This window comes from Gopherus flavomarginatus, chromosome 18 (genome assembly GCF_025201925.1).
Source record: "Gopherus flavomarginatus isolate rGopFla2 chromosome 18, rGopFla2.mat.asm, whole genome shotgun sequence".
Taxonomy (NCBI): Eukaryota; Metazoa; Chordata; order Testudines; family Testudinidae; genus Gopherus; species Gopherus flavomarginatus.
Window position 1 is genome coordinate 17,826,668 of NC_066634.1, and position 21,712 is coordinate 17,848,379.

The 21,712-nt window shown below is 42.1% G+C and overlaps 1 long non-coding RNA gene across 1 annotated transcript; it reads right to left on the reverse strand.

Moving 5' to 3' along the window:
• Positions 1-32: 32 nt before the first annotated feature.
• Positions 33-8,469, reverse strand: LOC127036740 (uncharacterized). The gene is made up of 2 exons (XR_007770216.1): positions 8,402-8,469; positions 33-5,219 (listed from the first exon to the last, which is right to left on the reverse strand). It is a non-coding gene; the product is annotated as an uncharacterized LOC127036740 (long non-coding RNA).
• Positions 8,470-21,712: the final 13,243 nt, after the last annotated feature.

Genomic DNA, 21,712 nt, shown 5'->3' on the forward strand with positions numbered 1-21,712 from the left:
GACAGTTCCAGTACAACAAGAAACAAGAATAGTCAAGACAAATCAGGATTTTATGTTGGAACTGAACTCAAACTTGCCAATTGAGTCTCAAGATCCAAAGATAACAATGATCTGGGCACAAGAACAAATAAAATCACATGAAGGATTGAAAGATGAACGCTCTTCAACTGAAATTTTCTTTGAATGGAATTATCAACCAGCACAAGGACAATTTATAACTAAGTCATGGGATAAAACACTGTTTTCAACATGGATTAATAGTACAACTTTGAAAATACATATGGAGCAGAGTCATACATCAGGTTTGTATAGACTGGGATTACATCTAGTATTGAAGGATAAGTGAAAATTTGTATTGTGGAAAGATATTCTACTGAAAGTTCCCCCCCACACACCCCAAAAAAAAAATCTTAAAGGAAGATACGTGCATTATTAAAAAAAAAATTGGTCAAATATTTCTTCCAATCACTCATAACAAATTTTATCAAAAGGTTAAAAGGGTAATAGAATCATAGGTTAGGGTTGGAAGAGACCTCAGGAGGTCATCTAGTCCAACCCCCTGCTCAAAGAAGGAACAACACCAACTAAATCATCCCACCCAGGGCTTTGTCAAATCAGGCCCTAAAAACCTCTAAGAATAGAGATTCCACCACCTCCCTAGGTAACCCATTCCAGTGCTTCACCACCCTCCTAGTGAAATAGTGTTTCCTAATATCCAGCCTAAACCTTCCCCCAGGACTGGTGCTAGTGTTTTTGGCGCCCTAGGTGCGCGGCCATTTCGCCGCCCCGCACGCTGGTCCCGCGGCTCCGGTGGACCTGCCGCAGGCGTTCCTGCAGAGGGTCTGCTGGTCCCATGGCTCTGGTGGAGCTGCCGCAGGCATGCCTGCAGAAGGTCCACCAGAGCCGCAGGACCAGAGGACCGTCCACAGGAACGCCTACGGCAGATCAACCGGAGCCGCCTGCCACCCCCCTGGCAAAATGCTACCCCCCAATAATCCTGGCGCCCTAGGCGATTGCCTAGGTCGCCTAATTGGAAGCGCCATCCCTGCCTCCCCCACTGCAACTTGAAATCATTGCTCCTTGTTCTGTCATCTGCTGCCACCACTGAGAACAGCTGAACTCCATCCTCTTTGAAACCCTCCTTCAGGTAGCTGAAGGCTGCTATCAAGTTCCCCCTCACTCGTCTAAGCCCAGTTGCCTCTGCCTCTCCTCATAAGTCATGTGCCTCAGCCCTCTGATCATTTTTGTTGCCCTCTGCTGGACTCTCTCCAATTTGTTCACATCCTTTCTGTAGTGAGGGGACCAAAACTGGATACAATGCTCCAGATGTGGCCTCACCAGTGCCGAATAGAGGGGAATAATCACTTCCTTCGATCTGCTGGCAATGCTCCAATTAATGCAGCCCAATATGCCATTAACCTTCTTGGTAACAAGGGCACACTGCTAACTTAATCCAGCTTCTCATCCACTGTAATCCCCAGGTTCTTGTCTGCAGAACTGCCGCTTAGCCACTCGGTCCCCAGCATGTAGCAATGCCTGGGATTCTTCCATCCTAAGTGCAGGACTCTGGACTTGTTCTTGTTGAACCTCATCAGATTTCTTTTGGCCCAATCTTCCAGTTTGTCTAGGTCACTCTGGACCCTATCCCTACCCTCCAGTGTATCTACCTCTCCCCCCAGCTTAGTGTCATCTGCAAACTTGCTGAGGGTGTAATCTATCCCATCATCCAGACCATTAATAATGTCAAACAAAACCAGCCCCAGGACCAACCTCTTTGGCACTCTACTTGATATTAGCTACCAACTAGACATCAAGCCATTGATCACTACCCACTGAGCCTGATAATCTAACCATCTTTCTAAACATCTTATAGTGCATTCATCGAGCCCATACCTTTTTAACTTATTGGCAAGAATATTGTGGGAGATTGTATCAAAAGCTTTGCTAAAGTCAAGATATATCACATCCACTGCTTTCCCCATATCCACAGAGCCAGTTATCTCATCATAGAAGGTAATCAGGTTGGTCAGGCATGACTTGCCCTTGGTGAATCCATATTGACTGTTCCTGATCACCTTCCTCTCTTCCAACTGCTTCAAAATGGATTCCTTGAGGACCTGATCCATGATTTTTCCAGGGACTGAGGTGATGCTGTAGTTCCCTGGGTTCTCCTTCTTCCCTTTTTAAAAGATGGGCACTATATTTGCCTTTTTTCCAATCATCCAGGACCTCCCCCAATCGCCACAGATTTTCAAAGAAAATGGCCAATGGCTCTGCAGTCACATCAGCCAACTCCTTCAGCATCCTCTGATGTATTAGATCTGGCCCCATGGACTTGTGCATGTCCAGCTTTTCTAAATAGTCCTTAACCTGTTCTTTCACCATTGAGGGTTGCTCTCCTCCTCCCCATACTGTGCTGCCCAGAGTAGCAGTCTGGGAGCTCCCCTGGTCTGTGAAGACCAAGGCAAAAAAAAGCATTGAGTACATTAGCTTTTTCCACATTGTCTGTCACTATTTTGCCTCCCCCATTCATAAAGGGTCCCACGTGTTCCCTGACCTTTTTCTCTGTTGCTAACATACCTATAGAAACCCTTCTTATTACCCTTCACATTCCTTGCTAGCTGCAACTCCAGTTGTGTTTTGGCCTTCCTGATTACACCCCTGCATGCAGGTAAGAAACTTGTTCTTAAATATAGCATAAAAGCAAATGAGCAAATGTATTTTGTAAATTGGAAAAAAAAAAACCTCCCTTAATTAAGGAATCCGGGTGGGAGGATATAAATCATATTACAAGGGAAGGTAAATCTTCACCAAAAAGGAATTGAATCCCATACAGATTATGGAAAAACAAAACCAAATGTCAAAGCTCAGTAGAAAAATGGAGCATTGGTCATATGTAACCTAAATAATGAAAATAAAGGAGAATATGAAGCTTGTATCCAAATTAAGTCATTGGATAGTGGAAAAGTTATTAATAAATATATTAAAGTAAAGGTACAAGCAATAGTCATGAAAAAGGATTAGGATTCACAGAACCCTGTGAAATGTCCAGTTCTACAAGAAGGTCCTGTTAGTGGTCTCACAGCTTCATCTATACCAGAGGTATTACTCAATTGAGACAGTTTATTCATATCCCCGTTGTATTAAGTTTATCTAATTGGTAAATGAGTGAATTTAGTATTGTAAGGATACTAAGGTTGCATCTTCCTTTTCATAGGTAAGTTTACTGCTTATCAACAACAAGTACAGACTATTACCAATTTAGGTATTAAGATATAAACCAACCTTTATGTTTCCAGAAGAAAAGAAAGAATTAATCCCTTTTAAAGTTTTAAACACTATCACAGGTTAGTAGTAATAGACTTGATAATATTCATCACCATGCAGTTTTGACAGATTTCCACACCCCTTCTAGGGCTTATGTCCTGCCTTCCCACCCCCTGTTTCCATTGGCACAAAAGTGTGGCGCCCTTGTCCATTTTGAAAAAATGTGTGTGTGTATGTGTTTGACAGGGGAAGTGTTGTGTATGTTTGTGCTTGGGTACATGGAGAGAAAAAGGTTGAAAAAAGAGTGTGAGAGAGTGTTAAGAGGAAAAAAGAAAGTTTGAGTAAGGTTTAGAGGAAAAAAGGAAATTTGAAAGAAGAGAGGTAAGTTATTGAAGAAAAGAGGCTGGTTATGAAAGAATAGAAAGATAGAACTTTAAAAAAAGGAAATATTTGTTTTTGAAGGGCTAGTTTAAGAAAAAAGTTAAATAATATTGAAAACTAGGTTGAAAAAGGGAAAGGCAAAACCTGTTTGGGAGGCCCAGGGTAAAAAAGGTGAATAATAAGGCATTGAAACTATTGAATACCAATATAGCTTAAGAAAAAAGCATTAAAAACTAGGTTTAAAAGGGGAATTTACTAAAGCAAAACCTGTTTTGTAAGCACAGGGTCCAAAACCATAAAGGGGTACTAAGAAAAAAGCATTTAAAATGATTAAAAACTAGGTTTAAAAAGAGAATTTACAAAGGCAGAACCTTTTTGGTAAGCACAGGGTAAAAAAGTGAATAAAAAAGCACTGAAACTATTCAATACCAGTGTAGATTAAAAAAAAAAGAGAGCCCCTGTCAAGGTTTTTTTCCCCACTTCGAACCTTAGCATCCAAAAGTGGGGATCTGCATGGACCCTTCTAAGCTTAATTCCTAGCTTAAATCTGATAACCCTGCCACCAGCCAAAAATATAGTGTTTGGCACACTTCCTGGTCCCCCAAAGTCTTCCCTGGGTAACCCAAGACCCAAACCCCTTGGGTTTTAAAACAAGGAGAAATAAACCATCTCCCCCTCATTTCTCCTCCCAGACTTTCCCCTCTCTGGGTTACCCTGAGAGGCTACATTGATCCAAACTCCTTGGATCTTAAAACAAAGAGGAATTCACCTTCCCCTCCCCCTTTCCCCCCACCAATCCCTGGTGAGTTTAGACCTAATCCCTTGGATCTTAACTTAAGAAAAAAAATAATTAGGTTCTTAAAAAAAGAAAGCTTTTAATTAAAGTAAGAAAAAGTAAAAATTATTTCTGTAAAATCAAGATGGTAAATGCTTACAGGGTATTCAGATTCATATAGACTAGAGGGTCTTCCTCCCCTCCCCAGCCTGTGATTCAAAGTTACAGCAAAGAGAGGTAAAAATCCTTCCAGTAAAATACACATTTACAAGTTAAGAAAACGAACATAAGACTAATCCACCTTTTCTAGCTAGTACTTACTATTTTGAAACCTGAGAGACTGATTTAGAAAGATTGGAGAAAAGCTGGGTGCATGTCTGGTCCCTCTTAGCCCCAAGAGTGAACAATGAACAAAACAAACAGCACAAACTAAGACTTCCCTCCACCAAGATTTGAAAGTATCTTGTCCCCCGATTGGTCCTCTGGTCAGGTGTCAGCCAGGTTTACTGAGCTTCTTAACCTTTTACAGGTAAAAGAGACATTAACCCTTACCTATCTGTTTATGACAGCCCCCTTTGAAAAGGGCAAAGATAGACAGCACACGGTTGAGTCAAAGAGAGAGAGAGAGAGAGAAAGAGAATGAGAGAGAGAGAATTTTTACCTTTGCAGGCTTTCTGTAGAATGAGGCAACTTTTCTGGCTCAGACCCTCTCAGACTTGTTATCGCTGCCTTTGGATCAGCCCAGTCAGAGGTGGTTTTACAACAGCGTCATAGAATTCATTTTCCTGAACCAATCCTAGAGTCCCAAGATTTTAAACAAGAGCCAACCCCCTTCTTCCCCCCACTCCCTTGCCTCTTTTCTCTCTTCCCCCTTCCTTTTAACTGTTTTATTCTTATCTAAAGAAACAGACCCCCCAGTGTTTTTCTGCCATGTAGCCCTTTTACAGGGTTTTTTTTAATAAAAGTTAAATCCATACGCTTTTAGTAACACACCATTTTTTAAAGCTTTTCCCCTAGGTTTTAAACTAACAGGGGTTATTTTTTTAGTAAAAACTATGTGAAGCTGCAGCAAAGCTCCTGTTAGCAAAGCAGCCTCTGTGAGTCAGTGGATCAGAGAGAAGGAGTTTGCTTCCTTACCTGCTTTTTAACAAACACAGGCTAAAGTTACCTTAAGTTTTGCAAAGGGATAATGACTCAAAAAGACAAACCTAAAACACAACCCTTTTGTATGCGTTGTAATAAAAAAAGAGCAGGCAGAAGCACCCCAGACCCAAACCCACAAAACCCTTACTAAAAAAAGTTTCCCCTCCAGGTTTTTAGTGAAAACCAAGCAGCCTGAAGACACATTTCTTTATTTAACCTCCTTGGCATAAGTGTTTCAATGAAAAAGAGCAGGCAGAGGGATTTTTATGAAAGTTAAAACCATAAGCTTTTAGTAACAAGCAATTTTTAAAAGTTTTCTGCCAGGTTTTAAACTAAAGGGTTATTTTTTAGTAAAAACAACGTGAAGCTTCAGCAAAGCGCCTGTTAGCAAAGCAGCCTCTGTGAGTCAGTGGATCAGAGATAAGAAGGCTGCTTCTTTTTCAAACTTTTTAACAAACACAAGTTAAAATTACATTGAGTTTTGCAAAGGAATAATGACTTAAAAAGACAAACCTAAAACACATCCCTTTTATATGTGTTGTAATAAAAAATTATGCAGAAGCACCCTAGGTTTAAAGCCCCAGGTTTTTAGTAACAGACAGTTTATAGTCCCCTTATTTTGTAAACCAGTGGATTAGAGAAAACAAGAAAGTTGCTTCTCTCCTCAATTTTTAACAAAGATAGGTGAAAGGCTTTTAAGGGAATAAACACTTGAAAAGACATGCCTCAATGAAGACACATTTCTTTATTTACCCCCCTTGACATAAGTGTTTCAATAAAAAAGAGCAGGCAGAAGCACGCCAGGTTTTTAGTAACAAACAGTTCAGAAATCCCTGATTTTGTAAACCAGTGGATTAGAAAGACAAAGAAGCAAAGTGCCTATTAGCAAAGTAGCCTCTGTGAGTTAGTGGATCAGAGATAAGAAGGCTGCTTCTGACCCAAACTTTTTAACAAACACAAGTTAAAGTTACATTACGTTTTGCAAAGGGATAATGACTTAAAAAGACAAACCTAAACCACATCCCTTTTGTATGTGTTGTAATAAAAAAAAGAGCAGGCAGAAGCATCCTGGGCTTAAAACCCCAGGTTTTTAGTAACAGACGGTTTATATACCCCTTATTTTGTTAACCAGTGGATCAGAGAGAAGAAGTTTGTTTTTTTCCCTGCTTTTTAACAAACAGAGGTGAAAAGCTTGTAAAGGAATAAAACACTTGAAAAGACAAGCCTACCTGAAGACCCATTACCTTCATTTAGCCCCTTAGGCATAGGTGTTTCAATAACATGTAAGTTCACAGAAACAAGCCAGGTTTAAAAACACAGAAAACCTGTTTATGAAAGTTTTCCCCTGGGTTTTAGGCTAGCAATGGGCATTTTTTAGTAAAAACAATGTGAAGCTGCAGAAAAGCAGCTGTCAGCAAAAACACCGTCTATGAGTCAGTGGATCACAGAGAAGGATGCTTCTGACCCAAACTTTTTAACAAATACAAGATAAAGTTACATGAAGTTTTGCAAAGGGATAATGACTCGAAAAGACAAACCTAAAACACAACCCTTTTGTATGTGTTGTAATAAAAAAAGAGCAGTGAAGACACAGTCCTTTGGTATAGGTGTTTGAATAAAAAAGGAGCATGCACAAACAGTCTAGGGTTATAAAAGTAATGTATAGTGACAAAAAAAAAGGTTTTCCCCCTAGGTTTTAGACTAGCACTGCTTATTTTTTAGTAAAAACTGTGAAGCTGCAGCAAAGCCCTGCCCTGCTCTTATCTAAACAACTAGGACCCTGTAACAAAAGCTGAACAACACATGCTATAAACCATTTCAAAACGTGTTTTTTGAAGTAATGTCTAAAACCCCCTCTTCTTAACGTATTAAATAAACACATGAAATAACAAACCTACCTGAAGACACATTTCTTTATTTATAGGGGTGTTTCAATTAAAAAAAGAGCATGCTGAAGCATCCCAGACCTAAACCCACAAAACCCTTACTAAGAAAAAGTCCCCCCCCAGCAAGGTTTTTAGTGTGAACCACTTGAAATAGCCTTTTGAAGGTAGTGGATTAGAAAAGAAGACCCCTTTGAAAAACAGGCTACCTGAAGACACTTTTTTTTATTTAGCCCCCTCGGCATAAGTGTTTCATTAAAATGTAAAAGAGCAGGCAGAAGCACCCCAGATTTAAAACTCCCGATTTTTAGTAACAGACGGTTTATATACCCCTTAGTTTGTTAACCATTGTGTTGCAGGCACAGAGGGTGCCCGAGGCAAGCAACAGTGGTTCATTGCCCAAAGTGCGAAGCGCCAATGAACACACACCAGGGTGGAGAAGCAAGCAAAGTTTATTTGAGATCTCAAAGCCGTGCAAGGAGACGAACGCCTCAAAACATGCACCACTACACAAGCGGCTTTTCCCTTTTTATAAGCTTTTTTTTCTCTTTCTTCCCCCGCCTCTCCTCCTCCTCCTTCCTCCCCCTGTAGCAGTTACATAAGCGCGGGTGCATTAAGTAATCTTGGCCTTGGCAGCTCGTTAATAAGTTTTCCTTCTGCAAGTTATCTTGTCCTTCTGCTAAAGGTGCACAGGCCTTATCACCACTGCTTTAGAGCGGTTTTAGCTGTGCTGCAACTGATAACTTACTGTTACACATTTAATTTCACAGCTGCTAGCTTTCTAGATCAAGTAGAGTTCAACATGGAGGAGCTTTGGTTCACTGAGGCCTAGATTTATGCCTAGTGACACCAACAATTGGATCAGAGAGAAGAAGATTGCTTCTTTACCTGCTTTTTAACAAAGAGAGGTGAAAGGCTCAGAGGGAACAAACAGTTGAGAAGACAAGCCTACCTGAAGACCCATAACCTTCATTTAGCCCCTTAGGCATAGGTGTTTCAATAACATGCAAGTCCTCAGAAACAACCAACCCAGGTTTAAAAACACAGAAAGCCTGTTTATAAAAGTTTTCCCCTAGGTTTAGGCTAGCACTGGTCATTTTTTAGTAAGGACAGCAGGCTTTTGCAGCAGAGCAGCAGTCAGCAAAAACAGCCTCTGTAACCCAGTAGATCAGAGATAAGAAGGCTGCTTCTATTTCCTGTTTTTTAACACATACAAGTGAAAGTTTTATTACGTTTTGTAGAGGAATAAGCACTTTAAAAGACAAGTCTATATAAAGACAGAGTCCTTTATTTAACATTTTTACATGCGTGTTTTAATTAAAAAGAGGGCATGCAGAAAACACACCAGAGTAAAAACCACAGAACCTTAGTAACAGCTAGTTTATATCCCTCTTATTTTGTAATCCAGTGGATTAGAGAGAAGTTTATTTTCCTTCTCATATATTTGAAGCATTATGTTTTTGTAAAGTTTATTATGAAAAAGCAGTATTGCCTGAGCTGTAACAAAACAAAGTCCCTCTTAGGGATATTTTGCAGAAGTTCAGTGAACTAAAAAGGCTTAAGATGCTAGTCTGTTCTTTTAAAAATAATGTTTTGAAAGTACCAAAACAACAACTGGGTACAAATATGAAAACTGGCAATTGAGGGGAGTTTACATATCTGTTTTAATTGAAAAAAAAACAACACAACCCAAGATTGCTTTTTAAAGTTTTACCTGAGATATGCAGCCTTCCTCACCCCCGTTCTACACACACACACACACACACACACACACACTGTCTCTCTTCCCCCCCTTCCCCTTTTTTTAACTGTTTTTTAAAATCTAAACCAAGGACAAACATTTTTTTAAAAAAGCCAGAGCCACAGAGATCAGGCCATGAGGGTAAGAAAGCTGTCCTGAGTTTTAGGGGCATGTTGATAACTCTTTTAGTGAAACAGTTTTGTAGGCAGCCTGTCTGTGTAAGTTGTTATGCTTCAGCATGGGCAAGCGTTTATTGTTTGAAAGCACTTTTCCGCTTTATGAAGTATTATCTCCCCCCATTTTAAGGCCTATCAGAAATATTAAAAACAAGCTAAAAGATACATTGTAGCAAGGACTGCAAAGCAATAGTTACAATATTGTTGATTATTACATTGTCTAAGGCCCTAGAGAATATATTTTACTTTGTTTTTATAAAACACTTTTATGCAAACTGTAACCCTAGGGGATGTACAGCATTAAATAATATGAAACAGTAGACGAGAGACCTGAGACATTGTTGAAATCAGAGGGGCTATGATTAAGTCCTAGTGCAGAGGGCCTTGGGGTGGAAAATGAAAAGGTACAGTCGAAGTGGAAGATGGTATGATTTAAGAGGGATTTTCTTTTCTCTGATCCACTGGTTTACAAAATAAGGGGTATATAAGCCGTCTGTTACTAAAAACCTGGGGTTTTAAGCCCAGGATGCTTCTGCCTGCTCTTTTTTTTATTACAACACATACAAAAGGGATGTGGTTTAGGTTTGTCTTTTTAAGTCATTATCCCTTTGCAAAACGTAATGTAACTTTAACTTGTGTTTGTTAAAAAGTTTGGGTCAGAAGCAGCCTTCTTATCTCTGATCCACTAACTCACAGAGGCTGCTTTGCTAACAGGCACTTTGCTTCTTTGTCTTTCTAATCCACTGGTTTACAAAATCAGGGGTTTCTAAACTGTTTGTTATTGAAAACCTGGGGTGCTTCTGCCTGCTCTTTTTTATTGAAACACTTATGTCAAGGGGGGTAAATAAAGAAATGTGTCTTCATTGAGGCATGTCTTTTCAAGTGTTTATTCCCTTAAAAGCCTTTCACCTCTCTGTTAAAAATTGAGGAGAGAAGTAACTTTCTTCTTTTCTCTAATCCACTGGTTTACAAAATAAGGGGACTATAAACTGTCTGTTACTAAAAACCTGGGGCTTTAAACCTAGGGTGCTTCTGCATAATTTTTTTATTACAACATATATAAAAGGGATGTGTTTTAGGTTTGTCTTTTTAAGTCATTATCCCTTTGCAAAACTCAATGTAATTTTAACTTGTGTTTGTTAAAAAGTTTGAAAAAGAAGCAGCCTTCTTATCTCTGATCCACTGACTCACAGAGGCTGCTTTGCTAACAGGTGCTATGCTGAAGCTTCACGTTGTTTTTACTAAAACATAACCCGTTAGTTTAAAACCTAGGGGAAAACTTTTAAAAATGGCTTGTTACTAAAAGCTTATGGTTTTAACTTTCATAAAAATCCCTCTGCCTGCTCTTTTTCATTGAAACACTTATGCCAAGGAGGTTAAATAAAGAAATGTGTCTTCAGGCTGCTTGGTTTTCACTAAAAACCTGGAGGGGAAACTTTTTTTAGTAAGGGTTTTGTGGGTTTGGGTCTGGGGTGCTTCTGCCTGCTCTTTTTTTATTACAACACATACAAAAGGGTTGTGTTTTAGGTTTGTCTTTTCGAGTCATTATCCCTTTGCAAAACTTAAGGTAACTTTAGCCTGTGTTTGTTAAAAAGCAGGTAAAGAAGCAAACTCCTTCTCTCTGATCCACTGACTCACAGAGGCTGCTTTGCTAACAGGAGCTTTGCTGCAGCTTCACATAGTTTTTACTAAAAAAAAACCCCTGTTAGTTTAAAACCTAGGGGAAAAGCTTTAAAAAATGGTCTGTTACTAAAAGCTTATGGATTTAACTTTTATTAAAATAACCCTGTAAAAGGGCTACATGGCAGAAAAATGCTGGGGGATCTGTTTCTTTAGATAAGAATAAAACAGTTAAAAGGAAGGGGGGAGAGAGAAAAGTGGAAAGGGGGTGGGGTGAAAAAGGGGGTTGGCTCTTGTTTAAAATCTTGGGACTCTAGGATTGGTTCAGGAAAATAAATTCTATGATGCTGTTATAAAACCACCTCTGATTGGGCCGATCCAAATGTGGCGATAACAAGTCTGAGAGTGTCTGAACCAGAAAAGTTGCCTCATTCTACAGAAAGCCTGGAAAGGTAAAAATTCTCTCTCTCTCTGACTCAACCATGTGCTGTCTATCTTTGCCCTTTGCAAAGGGGCTCTTTTTTTTTTTTAAATCTACACTGGCATTGAATAGTTTCAATGCTTTTTTATTCACTTTTTTACCCTGTGCTTACCAAACAGGTTCTGCCTTTGTAAATTCTCTTTTAAACCTAGTTTTTAATCATTTTAAATGCTTTTTTCTTAGTACCCCTTTATAGTTTTTGGCTGTGTGCTTACTAAACAGGTTTTGCTTTAGGAAATTCCCCTTTTAAACCTAGTTTTTAATGTTTTTAATGCTTTTTTCTTAACCTATATTGGTATTCAATAGTTTCAATGCCTTTTTATTCACCTTTTTTACCCTGGGCCTCCCAAACAGGTTTTGCCTTTCCCTTTTTCAACCTAGTTTTCAATATTATTTAACTTTTTTCTTAAACTAGCCCTTCAAAAACAAATATTTCCTTTTTTTAAAGTTCTATCTTTCTATTCTTTCATAACCAGCCTCTTTTCTTCAATAACTTACCTCTCTTCTTTCAAATTTCCTTTTTTTCCTCTAAACCTTACTCAAACTTTCTTTTTTCCTCTTAACACTCTCTCACACTCTTTTTTCAACCTTTTTCTCTCCATGTACCCAAGCACAAACATACACAACACTTCCCCTAGTCAAACACATACACACACACTTTTTTTCAAAATGGCTGACGGCGCCGCACTTTCACGCCAACGGAAGCGGGGGGTGGGAAGGTGGGACATAAACCCTAAAAGGGGCATGGAAACCTGTCAAATCTGCATGGTGATGAATACTATCGAGTCTATTACTACTCAGGTTTATTTAGTACAAAAGTGCTAATTTGAAATAAGGTTCATGTTAAAAGAATCATAAAGCATATCAATTATGTGAGTCAGGAAAATGCTTACAAAAGTAATTGACCCCATATTGAAGGGAATTTATGGCTTAGCAAGTGAAAAATGATATACAGTGTGTAATATGCATAAAATAACCAAATTGTTTAATGAAACTCAGAAGATTAATCAATCGATAAAATTTAATAATGATCAGAAAAAAAAGCATTAACTTGGAAAAGAAATTATTTGTTCATTATAAGATGAATATATAATAGATATATTGATTATACCTGATAATTCTTGGAACTAAGAGAAATTACCCAAATTAATCAGAGATCAACAAATTTTGAATTGGCATTGTCCACATTGTATTTAAAAACATGGAGGAGAGAAAGTCAAATGCCAAACCAAATATATAAAAAAAAAACATTTGGTTCAATTAGAAACTTGGGATCTGTGACACCACCTCCAAATCATGACATGTTTATTTAAGCAAAACCTGTGACATTTTACAATCCTTATATGTCTCATTCACATTATCATTGGTTGGCCATACAAATAAGGAGGTGTTTGATCAATTAGCTGTCCATTCCGTAGACCACCCATCTATCAGTAATGTATGCAAATCCCTTTGCTGGTGGTGTATCACCAAAATGCCCAAACATGGAAAGTCCCACAGATTGCTTGTTGCTCTCAAAAGGGGCATCAATGGATCTATGTGTATAATGTGTTTGAGGTAAAGACCCCACTGTGTGGCCAGCTGGAAAGGTAGCAATGACAATGCAACACCGATATCATGCCCAGTGCAGCTAACCAAATGAAGATCTCTTATGGAATGTGTGGTCTGTGACAGAATGTAACAGTGCTGTGTAGTAACTTATCACAAGAAATTATATTATGATCATCTTAGATGTATGGTCACAAATCCAATTACATACTGATGGCATGTAATTGTCCCAGGTTACTCAGTGGGGGCTCGAGCCAGTTTTGTGTTGCATTGTTGAAAAGGAACCCCTAGATTTTGAATCTGGCCTTGGTTGTTTCTGACTCCGACTGGCAGAAGTGTCACATCTAAGAGGTCTGCTGTAGGGATTATTTGTTGAAGTTCTCTGGCTTGGGTTATACAAGAGGTCAAACTAGATGAACACAGTGGCCCCTTCTGGCCTTAGTATCTGTACATTCCTCAGGTAACTACACCTGGGACTCCCTTGTGGTCTCCTGGAGGGCACTACACTTATGTCTCAGGCCTCTAAACATCACCTTTCTCAGGGCTGGGCCCTACATCCCTTTCTCTTCAAATCTGTGTTTTAGGTAGTAGACCCCCTGCAATTCCATGTGATTATCCCTGGAGGCCTGACTTCAGTCCAGCTTCTGTAGTTCTGTTCTCCTAGGACAATGACAGGGTTAACCAGTGATCAACCAGCCTCCCTATGGCAAAGCACTATTTATGCAGAACAAAAGCATTCCAGAGAAAACAGATCTCAAAAACAATAAACCGCTGATACACATGCCTAGCTTCCCAGCTGTCACCATATTCCATCTGGGGACCCTGGTAGGTTCCAGAGATCCTTCAGGTCCCCTCTGCAGATCCTGTTCCTCTTGGTCACAGTCTCCTGTCAGTGCTTGGATCGAGTATCAGCGAGAACCACCTTTCTCCTGACAGCAGGGTGGTCACTTTATGTAGTTCTCAGTGTTTTGTTTGCCAGTCCTCTTGATCCCGGCCAAATCAGTCCATGCAATTTCTCCCAAGTCCCCAAACTTGTTACCTGCCCACAAATTTGCACCCACAGTGATTTTAGACACTACAGGAAACTCTAGCTCCTCTGTCAAGCCAGGAATCCAATCTTGAGCTGTCCCGTGCATATAACCTTTACCAAGCTGCAATAGTCTTTGAGTATTTCATGGATCCATTTGGATTTACTCTAGTTTTATACTTTAGAAGATACAAATATAGTTTGCCCCCAAACGTTCACCTTCCTGTTCCCCAAGCATTGTCCATCATGTGCACTGAATGAGGCAGAATCCTACAGACAATATAGCATGAGATTGTGTCATTACAGACAATGAGCTGGATACTGATCACACTTGCAGCAGTTTTACCACAGTGTGACTCCAGTGAATTACTCCTGATCTACTGCTGTGCAACTGAGAGGACAGTCAGGTCTTATTCATACCCTACCCAGGGCTGCTGAAACAATTTTTATAGTGGGGATGTTGAGAGCCATTGAACCAAACTGTAAACCCTGTATATGATAGAAACCATTTCAAGACAAGGTGCTGCAGCATCCCCAGCACCTATACTCTATCCTCTCTATGCATCCCTCACAGATTGGTCAGGAATTTCCCAGAATCTGCCTTGATCTCTCAATGGCTATTGAAAATCACCTGGGAAATTTTAATAGACTCATAGAATAGAATATCAGGGTTGGAAGAGACCTCAGGAGGTCATCTAGTCCAACCCCCTGCTTAAAGCAGGACCAATCCCCAGACAGATTTTTATCCCAGTTCCCTAAATGACCCCCTTAAGGATTGAATTCACAACTCTGAGTTTAGTAGGCCAATGCTCAAACCACTGAGCTATCCCCTCCCCAAGCCAAAGTTTGGTTGGTAGTGCAGCTGGGCTAAGGCTGGCTCCTTACCTGGCTCCATGTGGCTCCCGGAAGCAGCCACCATGTCCGACTCCTAGGCACAGGGGCACCCACAGGATCTTTGTGCACTGCCCCTGCCTTGATGCCAACTCCACAGCTCCCATTGGCCGGGAACTGCAGCCAATGGGAGCTACGGGGGCAGTACCTGCAGGAAGGGACAACGTGTGAAGCTGCCTGGCTGCCCCTGCACCTAGGAGCCGGACATGCCGGTCACTTCCTGGAGTCTCCTAGGGTAAGTGCCACCCAGCTGGAGCCCACACCCTGCACCCTCTCCTGCACCCTAACCCCCTGCCCCAGGCTTGGAAGGTGCTCTCTATGACCTCCCAGAACAATTGGCCTGGCCTTTTTTGCTCCTCTGTTTCTTCTTGGCTTTTGCATATGCATATCAGCTTCCAAATCTTCTCTCTATGTTTTTGCTTGAAAAGAGATTCTTTGGTCCCCCAGTATTCCACCAAATGATCCATTAAAAGTTCATAGGGGATTTTATTACCGGGAAGTTTTTGTGCAATTGTGTTGGCAAATGGATATGCTTAATTATCAGGAGATGAAATTTCGAAAGTCTTTTAGCTTTTCACAATTTTCCCATCAAAGCAATGTCTGCTTAACCATTTCCTCCAATATTAGCCTCTCTGTCCTGCAAGCTGACTGCTCACATTGGTATAATTTGGAGAAAGAGCAGAAATGGGACATACACAGGTCTTGTTCTTTCCCATAGATGAGTTACCGTACAGTAAGCAGAGAAGAGACAGACAGATCATGTTGTGAATCTCTTCATCTAGCATGCCAGGGGACTGAACTTTGACTGCTGTGATGCCTTTTCCAGTTGTGAAATCAAAAGGGAGGAATGCACAAAACTAATGGCAAACTTGACTCAGCTGCTGTTTCTTTGGGTTAAAGTGGAAAGCATTACTGACACCTAACGGTGAAAGGAAAGACAACATATTTTAATATAAAGAGCATGTGGTAGGGGGGAATTATGGGAGCCCCAATTGCTCTGTTCTTGTTATTCCTGCTCAGCTAATGCCTACTCCCTTTGATGGAAGCACAAATCAGAACTCCCCCTATCTTGGTGAACTTGCGATCCAAACCGCTCTACTCCATCCCATTCTTCTCAAGTGTATCTTATACCCGAGGCATGACTCATTTTAGTCCCACATCTCACTCTCACCTTGAGGATGTGCCTGCCCAGCAGCTAGGAGGGTGATTCCCAACACAGACAGACAGATACACTAACAAAAGCAGCATGGCCGTGGTGGCATAGGTGGCTGCTCGAGTGATGGAGAGGGAATGGAATGAGTGGGGGCGGAGCCTCAGAGAAGGGGTGGGGCAAGGGAATGACCTCAGGGAAGGGTCAGAGCAAGGGTGTTTGGGTTTGTGCGATTAGACAGTAGCAATCCTACTCTCCACTAGCTTCCCCCTTCTCTGTCGTATCAAACATAAACTACTTGTCTTCGCTTTCAAGGCCCTTCACAGCCCGTCCTCGCCCAACCTAGCATCTCTCATTCAGTATCGAAAGGTTAACTCCAGACTCAGATAGGCTCACTGATGCCAGCCACTGCCACCGCTTGTTAAATTCTCAACCCAGCCCCTTTATGCTTTTCCCTTGCTGCCCCGCACACCTGGGAGAGCTCCCTGTAAACAGCCACAAAACCACCTCAATATCCTCCCTCAAACCCCTCCATATAATAGAATCATAGAATCATAGAACTGGAAGGAACCTCGAAAGATCATCTAGTCCAGTCCCCTGCACTCAAGGCAGGACTAAGTATTATCTAGACCATCCCTGACAGGTGTTTGTCTAACCTGCTCTTAAAAATCCCCAATGATGGAGATTCCACAACCTCTCTAGGCAACTTATTCCAGTGCTTAACCACCCTGACAGGAAGTTTTTTCTAATGTCCAACCTAAACCGGCCTTGCTGCAATTTAAGCCAGTTGCATCTTGTCCTATCCTCAGAGGTTAAGATAAACAATTTTTCTCCCTCCTCCTTGTAACAACCTTTTATGTACTTGAAAACTGTTATCATGGAATGTGGGAGAGGGCTCTGGGCTGGTGCAGGGGGTTGGTTTGCGGGAGGGGGTATGGGCTTTGGGCAGAGACTGTGGGGGTAGGTTCCGGGGTGGGGCAGAAATGAGGGGTTCAGGGTGCAGGAGGAGGCTCTGGGCTGGGGCGGGCGTGGTGTTTGGGAGGGCTCTGGGCTGTGAGTGCGGGCTCTGGAGGGGGGCCAGGGATGAGGGGTTCAGAGTGTGGGAGGGGGCTCTGGGCGGGGCAGTGGGGAAAGATTTCAGAGTGTGGACAGGGCCGGCTTTAGGAAGTGCAGGGCCCAATTCAAAGAATTTTGACGGGGCCCCGGCAGGGATGACTTAAAAAAAAAACACATAAAAAACCACATGGGGCTTGTACTCACCGGGCGGTGGTCCGAGTCTTCGGCGGCACTTTGGTGGCGGGTCCTTCACTTGCTCCAGGTCTTCGGCAGCACTGAAGGACCCGCCGCCGAAGTGCTGCTGAAAACCCTGAGTGCCGCCAGGTGAGTAAAAATTAAAAAGGCACCTCTAGCCAGGGAAGGGATTCTCACTGGGCGCGGGGCCCTCTTACGCGCGGGGCCCGATTCGGGGGAATTGGTGAAATTGGCCTAAAGCCGGCCCTGAGTGTGGAAGGGGGCTCTGGGCCTTTTTTAAACCACCCCCCTGCCACACACACACACACACACACACACACACACACTGAAACTATTTTAGATTTCCATTAATGAATCTGAAATCCACCAAACTCTAATTTTCTGTGCACTATTAGCTGATGAAATAAGAGCACTGAAAGTCATCACCAGCATACAATTTGCATACAACAGTGTGCCCTCGTTGCCAAGAAGGCTAACAGCATTTTGTATGAGTTTCTTAGGGCCAGCTTCTGTTACTCGTTGTTGATAAACTGTACAGTCAATTGCTTGGTCAAACTTTGTTTGTTATGAAATATATTCAAGAGACCAAATAAACAATATCAGTCTGGTGTATTGCTAAAAGCCAATCAGAATATAGTCCCGGGGAAAGGTGGAATACAATACCAGTCTCCAGTAAACCATCTTGTGCAGAGTTGTTACATTCACCTTACACAGAAGGTGCGCTCCCAAAGTTACACATTGTGTGTAGGAAAAAGAGAGTGCTGGGCCTGGTGCAAATCAGCCCTGAACCAGAGGCTGGGAGCTAAAGTTAGGCCATATATTGAAGTAGATGTTTACAAGTTCATCATATGACTTTGGCAAAAGTATTGCTAGTGTGGCTAAAACACAGGCCCTCCTAAGAAGCAACAGATATTGGGTACGTGTGAGACACATTCTAGATGATTAGCCCAGGGACATCCTGGCCTACCACCAGAAAAGAGGGTCTGCTAGAAGTAGTAAACAGGGATGTTGTGCCAGAGACACCCGGAGCATGATACCAGGGGACGAAACAAGCAGATGTCATGAAACTCATAAGGTGATATGAGAGTTGTTTGTCTCAGTCTATAAAAATTGGGGTACCTCACCTTAACCCTTTGTGTAGCCTGGGGGAAAACAGAAATTCCCGTGGCTGACTGAGTCACCTCTTTTTGCTTAGGAAGGGTGCTTCTTGCTGTCCTCCCCTGTTTGCATCAGTACAGCACCCAACCCAATGTCGGATGCATCAGTGCACCATACAAAAATCTTATCAAAGTCAGGGCTGGCCAGCACAGGCTCTGCAGACAAGTGTACCTTTACCTAATCAAAAACCCTTCTGGCACGCCTCTGACCAAATCATCTGAGTAGGCTGGTGCTTTTTATATGTCTGTGATTGGGGATACAATGTTGCTTAATCCCCTATCAGAGTTCCCACCCCACTCTAAACTCTAGGATACAGATGTGGGGACCCTCATGAAAGACCCCCTATGCTTATTTCTACCAGCTTAGGTTAAAAACTTCCCCAAGATACAAATTCTTCCTTGCCCTCGGACGGTATGCTGCCACCACCAAGTGAGTTAGACAAAGATTTAGGAAAAGGACCACTTGGAGTTCCTGTTTCCCCAAAATATCCTCCCAAACCCCTTTACCCTCTCTCCTGGGGAGGCTTGAGAATAATACACCAACTAAATAGGTAACCAAAGTGAGCACAGACCAGACCCTTGGGTTTTAGGACACTAAAAACCCAATCAGATTCTTAAAAGCAGAACTTTATTATGAAGAAAAAATAAAAGAAGCACCTCTGTAAAATCAGGATGGAAGGTAATTTTACAGGGCAGTCAGATTCAAAGCACAGAGGATTCCCCTCTAGGCAACACTTTAAAGTTACAAAAACACAGGGATAAACCTCCCTCTTAGCACAGGGAAAATTTACAAGCTAAAACAAAAGATGATCTAACACATTTCCTTCCTATTACTTGCTATTTCTGTAATATTAGACGTGTCGTTTCAGTAGGAGCTGGATTACTTGCTTGGTCTCTCTCAGTTGTCTCAGAGAGAACACACAACACCCACAGAGCACAAAACAAAACCTCTCCTACCCCCAGATTTGAAAGTATCTTCTTTCCCCACTGGTCCTTCTGGTCAGATGCCAACTAGGTTCATTGAACTGATTAACCCTTTAAAGGTAGAGGAGGGATTTTATGCTACCCTTAGCTGTATGTTTATGACGAACCCACCCCCCTAGCCACACACACACACACACAAACCTCCTGTAATAGTTTGCCAAGCCTATAAAGGATTGAACCTGCCTTTTCGTTTGCGGCACAGGCCACTTGACAATGGCTTCCACCTTAAGAGGGTCGGAGGATATTTGCCCCGCTCCCCTGACCCAATGTCCTAGATAAGGGACTTTGGCTGCTCCTATCTTCCACTTGGAGGGTTTTATGGTTAGACCAACCTCCTTGAGTTCTCACAGCAGACCCCCCAGGTGCTCCTTGTGGTCCCAGGTGTTGCTGAATACAGTGATGTTATCTTTGTATGCCCTTGCATAGGTCTGTAAACCATTGAACACTTTGTTGACCAATCTCTGGAAGGTTGCACCAACATTTACCAAACCAAAAGGTAACATTGTGAATTCATAGAGCTCTATATCAGTGACAAAAGCAGATTTCTGTTGTACCTTTTCCTCCAGAGGGATCTGCCAGTAATTCTGGTTAAATCAAAATACTGAGGTATTTGGCTTGGTTCAGCAAATCCAGCATATCATCAGTTCTTGGCATGGGGAATGCATCTGTTACAATAACAGCATTAGGTTTTCTATAGTCCATAAAAAATCTTACAGCGCCATCCCTCTTGGGGACCAAGACCACAGGGGATGCCCACGAGCGGTCAGATTCACTAATTACTCCCAGGCCCAACATATTTTGTATCTCTGTATGAATTTGATCTTTCACCTTACCAGTGGGCCTGCAAGGCCTGGAAGGGGGGAAGGGACTGTGGCCCTTTTGTGAGGATTCTATGGGACAGCAAGTGCATTTTCCCTGGCTAGTTGGAAAATACCTTGCTTTACCTTTGCAGCACTTACACCTCCCCACCTTTCGACTGGTGTTAATTTATTACAGATTTCCATATTTTCCAGAGTTGACCCATCTCATCATTCATTCATTAAATCAGTGTGAGTGTGCCTCAGTTTCCCCTCTGGCACAACAGATTGTGTTTACTCCAGCCTTTCTACTATGGTAGGCTTTGAGCCAGTTCACATGTACTAGTTGGGGAACAGTATCATTGTGGGGCTTTTTAACTTGATACATGTCCTCATTTGCCACTTCTATCACCTCTAAGGGCCCCTCCTAGGAGTTTTGCATTTTGAACCCTGTCACAGGATTGAGTACCATCACCAAGTCTCCTCTGCCAAAATAGCATTTACAAGTATTTTTATCACATTATACCTTTTGTTTGGCCCGACTGTCTTGGAGATTGTTTTGGACCATTTCCATCATGTCCTTTAACTCCCTCCTGAACCTCTGAACATACTCAGTCACTGGTTCTTCCCTCACCTCATGACACCCTTCCCAGGTGTCCTTAATGAGATCAAGGGATCCCCTCACTTTTCTTCCATATAGAAAGTCAAATGGAGAAAACCCCATGGACTCTTGGGGTACCTCCCTGTAAACATATAACAGGAATGGCAAGAACTCATCCCAACTGTGGCCTCTTTTCTTGGCATACATTCCCATCACAGATTTTAGGGTCCCACTGAACCTTTCCACCAACCTACTGGCCTGGGGGGTGATAGGGGCAGTCTTAAGTTGTGTCACGCCACACTCTTTCCATAGCTCGTTGAACAACTGCGACATAAAGTTCGCCCCCCAATCAGACAAAATTCCCTTAGGGAAGCCAACTCTGCTGACTATAGTGAACACTTACCACTGTCTCCACTTCTATATTGGACAGAGCGTCTGCCTTAGGATATCCAGTGGCAAAATCCACCACCACTAAGATATACTTCTTCCCTCTCCAAGTAGGGCATGGCATTGGACCCACAATGTCCATTGTCAGCCTCAGGAATGCCTTCTGTATGACAGGTAAGGGAAGATAGGGCGTTGGTTGGGGACTGGTCCTGCTTTGAGCAAGTGGCTGGACTAGAACCTCCTGAGGTCCCTTCCAACCCTGATATTCTATGAAGCAGGGGAGCCCTCTGGGGGCCTACAGGTTTTTTCCTCTCTTGACATACACACAAAACCTGCAATGATCTCTCACATCAGTCTGTATTCCTGGCCAATAGAAATTCCTTCTTAGCCTGCCATAAGTCCTCCGAACCCCCAAGTTACCTGCAGCATTAATTCCCCCCAGTGCTGGCTGG